The sequence below is a fragment of the Sturnus vulgaris genome, chromosome 3 (genome assembly GCF_052056855.1).
Source record: "Sturnus vulgaris isolate bStuVul1 chromosome 3, bStuVul1.hap1, whole genome shotgun sequence".
In the NCBI taxonomy this organism is placed as follows: Eukaryota; Metazoa; Chordata; class Aves; order Passeriformes; family Sturnidae; genus Sturnus; species Sturnus vulgaris.
The window spans coordinates 112901417-112906944 of record NC_142245.1 but is presented as its reverse complement, the minus strand read 5'-3'; the positions used below and the strand labels follow the sequence as shown (position 1 = coordinate 112906944).

Sequence of the window (5528 nt, the reverse complement as noted above, 5' to 3'; positions counted from 1 at the left end):
CCTCCAACTGCAGCGCAGTCATCGGAATCTCTCTTCTTTCTTCATCCTCTGGAATACCAGACCTTGTGCATCAGAGCAGCCCCATTCCCACCTCAGGACTCAGCCCTGGCTCCCTTTTCCCGATATGCAGCGATTTTTTTGGCTCTGCAGAACAAAGCAGGCAGGAATCACTGCAGGCACTGGGATACCACAGCAGCATCCCCACCCCGTAACCATAGCACCATTGGGGACCGTGAGCACACACAACTGTGCAAGTGCCATGGGAACATTGGCCTGGCTTTCCCAGCCATGCAGGGAGTGCTGGACCCACCTTCCAGCCCCAGGGTGAGATGTGAGTCCCCTTTCTCCCAGCCTCTGCACCGGGCAAAGCTCACTGGCTTTGCTGCTTTGGATTCTCCGGGGTAGCAGTTCATCTCCACAGTGCTGATCCACCAGGGCCTTTCAGCACAGCTCCTGATGGGGATTAATCTAATGGCTGCTCCACTCTGGGCATTTTTGGGGTGCTGGGAGAAATATATTTTGAGGGGGGATGGTTTGAGATGTCTCAAGACAGGGTGGCCTCGGTGTGTGGAAGGAATCAGTGAAGCGTCGTCCCCGCTCCTCAGGGTGCCGCGTTCAGCCTCCCTGGTTGACCCCTTAATTTCCAGCAGTGATGTCACTGAAATCCCTGCTCGTGGTCGGCTGCCGGGCTAAATTTAGAGTGTTTGAGATGATTTGTGACTCTGTTGCTGGGGGGAGGCGGGGCGGGGGGGGGGGGGGGATGTCGGGGAATGACATGTGAGTCCTGTGTCATTGAGGCTCGTTTGGGCTTTGAAGACGGTGGAGTGCAGTGCAGAGATGACAACGCTGTCCAGGAAGAGCAGGGAGGAAAAAGGAGATGGGACTCTTGGCCCTTTTTATAGTCTAACCAATTTAATGGAGCTCGTTGCTTAGCTGAGACATTAAGAAAGGATTTTCCCCTCGAAACCTGATTAGATTTCCCAATAAAATGCCCACTTCGACTGCTGCTGCTAGGAGATGTGTTGGCTTGTGGTTCATGGAGGTACACGGCATAAAAATAAACGGAAAAAAGGAGCTGGATGCTGCGGGGATATGGAGAAAAAGACCTTCCTACATGAACACCATCATCCTCCTTGGGGCTAGGTGAAGAGCTGGTACTCGACAGAGATGTGGGAAATGAGGGAAATAGAGGAATTTCCCACATCTTCCATTCCACCTCCCCGCTGGAGCCAGAGCATCTCCAGCCCAAGCAGCGCTGCAGTGGCGAGTGAATCGGTCAGGGGTGGGCGTGGGCAGGGAGAAATAAAACCGGCATAAAATCGCAGATGGAAGGATCTTTGCTCCCCACAAATCCTCTCCATCCATCCCTTCCCTCTGCCCACGGGATGGGTGCCCCGGGGGTCCTTGACCCCAGCCCCTTCTAGCACACGACCTTGAGGGCCAGATGCTGAAGGTTATTTGGGGGCATTGCTGTGTTAATCAAAGCTGCTTAATTCCCCCCATAATCCAAGTGGGGATGGAGCCTGGCAGGTCCCTGCCAGTTATGTTTACATCGGACTGTGGGTGGAGGGAGGAAGGAGGGGACAGGGAGGGAGGGGGGAGCTGACGTGCTTGGAATAAAACCGTGCCACCTCCTCCTCCATCCCTCAGCGAAAAAATCAAACGCATCTGTCCAACCCCTCAGCCCCCTCCAGCACCAATTCCCTTCCCAAAGTGTCCACCCCAAAGAGGAGGGGCTGCACTGCAGCTCATCTCAAGGGGGCAAAGGTCTTGGAGGAACCCCCGGCCTGATTTATTCAGGGCACAGCAATATTTCTTGGGATTAGTATTAATAAGAGCCTCCTGCCCCCTCCTCTCCATCCCTCTGGGCTGAGCCCGAGGGAGGCAGCCGGGCCCCGCCGGGGCTACCAGGCCTTCGGATGCGCGGTGATGGCGTCTCTTCATCCCGGCCATTTCGCAAGACAGAAAACATTTTGTGCATTTATTTGGGGTTATTTCGGTCTTGTTTTCCTCTCCCATGCCGCAGCTTTAAAAAAAAATCCGTCCTGTTTGTGAGGGCTGGGTGCTGTAGGGCCGGTGGTGCCGCAGAGGGATGCTCGGCGCGGAGTGCGGCATGGCAGGGATCTGGGCAATCCCAGAGAGAAGGCACCCAAATCTCCTTCTTTTCCCCCTTTTATTCACTACACACGAGCCCTCTGGCAGTTCAGACTCTCCTGGAAGTCCAGGATGCAGCGGTGCCCACCCAGGGTTGAGCTGGGCTGCCAAATTGCAAGGCTGAGGTTTTTATTTTGGGGCGGATTTTAACATTCATCCCCCACCTGGTGCTGAGTGCGGGTCCTGCAGGGGGGTCCTGCCTCTGCTGCCGTAAAGAGACGGGTGAGAAACCTCCACGAACAAAGGAGAGGATGCAGGAACCCGCAAGGAAAGAGCTTTATTGGCACGACCCGACGGGCTCCTGGCGGCATCCGCACCGGCCGGGATGCCAGCCCGGGGAGGGATGTCCCGAAATACCTGCAGAACCCCTCGGTGGGTGCAAAGAGGCGTCCCAGGGACCCCGAGCTGCTGTCAGTGTTCCCAAGGGCACCATTCCAGAGGTGAAACTCTGTGCACGTAGCTGCAAAGAGAGATGGGACCCCCCCCGCGCTGTCAACAAGGGCCCCCCAAATTTGGGATAACTCTGCAGATGCCCTGAGGGGTTGGGGGCTGTCCCCTTCAGTAAGGCCTGTCCTTCCCCAGTGCCAGGCACCTGCTGGGAGCACTGGGATGGGCTGGGATGAAGGGATGAGGGGTGGCCTCCAGCTGCAAAGAGAAGGGAGGAGAGGGATGGGAGAAGGGAAAGGAGGTGAAGGGCCCCAGCGGGAAGCAGGGCAGAGTAGTGGTGATGGCTACAAGGGTGGAGGGGAAAAAAAAAAAAATAACCCGAAATAAAAATAAAAGCGTGGAAAAGGAGGGGAAAAATAAACCAATGGGGTGTCAGGGTGGGGGAGCAGCCCCTGTGCTGCAGGAGGCTCTGGGGGGCACCTGCTCCGTGTTAGGCCGCGGGGTCGCAGCATCCCTGCGGGGTCGCAGCATCCCTCCCTCCCTCCGCCTCCAGATTTGTGAATTTTATTTTATTTTCTGAAAAACTCAGGTGGTGTTTCTCCTCCCCGCTTCATCCTCCTCCCCCCCACCCTCCCCTCGGCTCCTCGCACACACACGCCTCTCGCCGGGGCTGTGTAAGGAGTATAATGAGGCAGCCGATGGGTAATTGGGATCTTTTGTAGGGAGGATGTATGGCTGGGGCAGCTGCTGGGGGGTGGGGGGGCAGCTGGGGGGGGACAGCATTACCATACAAAGGGAACAAATGACATGTTTATCCCTCCGAGAGATTTACGCCCGGCCTCGCCCTGCAGACACAGCGCTCCCCCCCTTCTTCTCCCCGGCACTTTTGATTTAAATTATAAGGATTAAAAGGAGAGGGAGGGCGGAGGGGAAAAACACACAAACAGCCACCGGGGAAAAAAAATAAATATATATATCATAATAAAGCTTTAAAAAATAAAGAAAAAAAGCGGCTTTGCCCCAGCATCCCCTCCCACCCCCCCTCCGCCGGGGGAGCAGCGTGAGCCCCGGTGACCCCAAGACCTGCCCTTGCTTTTAGCAGGGAAAAACCCCAATCGCTCTGCGGAGAAAAGGCGAGAGAAAAGGCAAAGCACAAAGCGGCGGCAGCGGAGCAGCCCCGGGAGCAGCAGCCGGGAGCCCCCCGGGGACATCAGCCGCGTCCCCCCGGGGCCCACCCGCGGGGCACTCCCGAGTGACAGCTCCGCATTTCACACCCGGGGCGCCTGTCCTCGCAAGGACCCCCTCTCCTTTATCCACGAGAGCCCCCCAAAAGCTGCCGTGCGCTCCGATCCCATCCCAGCGCATCCCAGCGCATCCCAGCGCATCCCGTGCATCCCTCTCCGCCCCCTCCCCGCGCTGCGGTGCCACCTGCGCCGGTGCGCAGCGCTGCCTGCGCGCCCCGCGGCCGAGCCCGGGGCATGGGGGGCAATGCCAGGGGGTGCGGGGGGTTCCGCGGGTGCGGAGAGCCGCGGAGCCGCCTCCGGCCTCGATGCTGGTCAGCCTCGTTCTTGGCATTCACCGCGTGCCTTAATTGTATGGACATTTAAATCAAGGTCCGCTGTGAACACGGAGAGAGGGGCCTTTCCTCGGGAGGAAGAAAATATAGAGAAGGAGAAGGGGAAATGGGGGAAAGAAAAGAAAAAAAAGGGAGGGGGAAAGGAGGGGAGGGGGTTGAGGGACCCCGCGGAGCCCAGCCTTTGTTCTCCGCGCCCCGCGGAGGCTCGGCGCGCCCTTCCCTATGGGCGGGGGGGAGGGGGGGGGACAGAACCCAACCTAACACCCCCCCGTCGGAAAAAAACCCCACCCTTCTATCAAATCAAAGAAAAGCCCGGGCTGTGGGGTGGGGGGCGGCGGGGGGGCCCCGTTACCTGCCCTCCGTCTCTGCCCAGCGCTGCCCGCTCTCTGCCGCCTGCCCCGAGCCCCGCCGCGCTGCTATAAGCGGGGGGGGGGGGGGGTCTGGAGGAGCGCAATAAACCTTCCCCCGTTCGCCTGCTGCAGTCAATCCTTTCGCTCAGATCCCAAGTGGTGCAAAAAAAAGAGGAGAGGGGCCCATCTGGCTTCTCATCAGCTTTGTCAAGTCTTGCATACGCTAAAATGCTAATGACCTAGATAGCTCATGCAAAATGCAGCAGAGAGGGAGAGAGAGAGAGAGAGAGAGGGAGGGAGCAGCGAGGGAGGGAGGAGGGAGGAGGGAGGGAGGGGGAAAGGCAGAGGGAGGGGGAGAGCCCGAGTGCATCACCCCCCCCTCCCCAGCACCCCCCAGCCCTTGCTGCCCAATGCACCTTGGTAGGTACGAGCCGGGCTTTGATTTGAAAGGTCACCCGGGTACGATGGCGGGGGGGGGGGGGGGGGGGGAGCGGGCAGAGACCACGGATAAACCGCCCTGGCTTCATCCTTCATCCCCCCCGCCCCAGCCCTCCAGGGGGGGGAAGAAAGGGCGCAGGGGGGGCGGGTGAGAGCGCAGCCCCCACTGCATCCCCCCTCCCCCGTGGGGTGCTGAGGGGTGTCCTGTCTATCCAACCCCCCCCTTTCCCGGCCCGACCCCAACCCAAACCCCCCCCACCAAGAAGAGGAGCGAAGGAAATACCCCCTGCGGCAGCCCCGCCGTGGTCCCTCCGTCCTGCAGCCGGTGCGGAGCGCGGCCAGGCGCGTAAATCCCGCGGAGGATGCTCGGGGAGGCAGGGGATGGGATGTGCCTCTCCCCCCCACCCCCGCGCTATGCGGAGGGGTGTGAAAATTATATATATATATATGTATAAATAAAATATATATATAGAAAAGAAAAGGGAAGGGGGGCTGGAGGCAGGCCGGCGGCGGGAGCGGAGCGGGCGGCCGGAGGGTGCGGAGGGAGCGCGGAGCAGCCGGGCGGGCGCTGCGCGGAGCGCGGAGCTGTCAGCGGCGCCTTCTCATTTATCATTAGCCAGCCC

General features: G+C 59.4%; 1 long non-coding RNA gene across 1 annotated transcript; it reads right to left on the bottom strand.

Moving 5' to 3' along the window:
- Positions 1–1967: 1967 nt before the first annotated feature.
- On the bottom strand, positions 1968–4992 carry LOC148224553 (uncharacterized). The gene is made up of 2 exons (XR_015802768.1): positions 4470–4992; positions 1968–4181 (listed from the first exon to the last, which is right to left on the bottom strand). It is a non-coding gene; the product is annotated as an uncharacterized LOC148224553 (long non-coding RNA).
- Between the last annotated feature and the right edge of the window lie 536 nt (positions 4993–5528).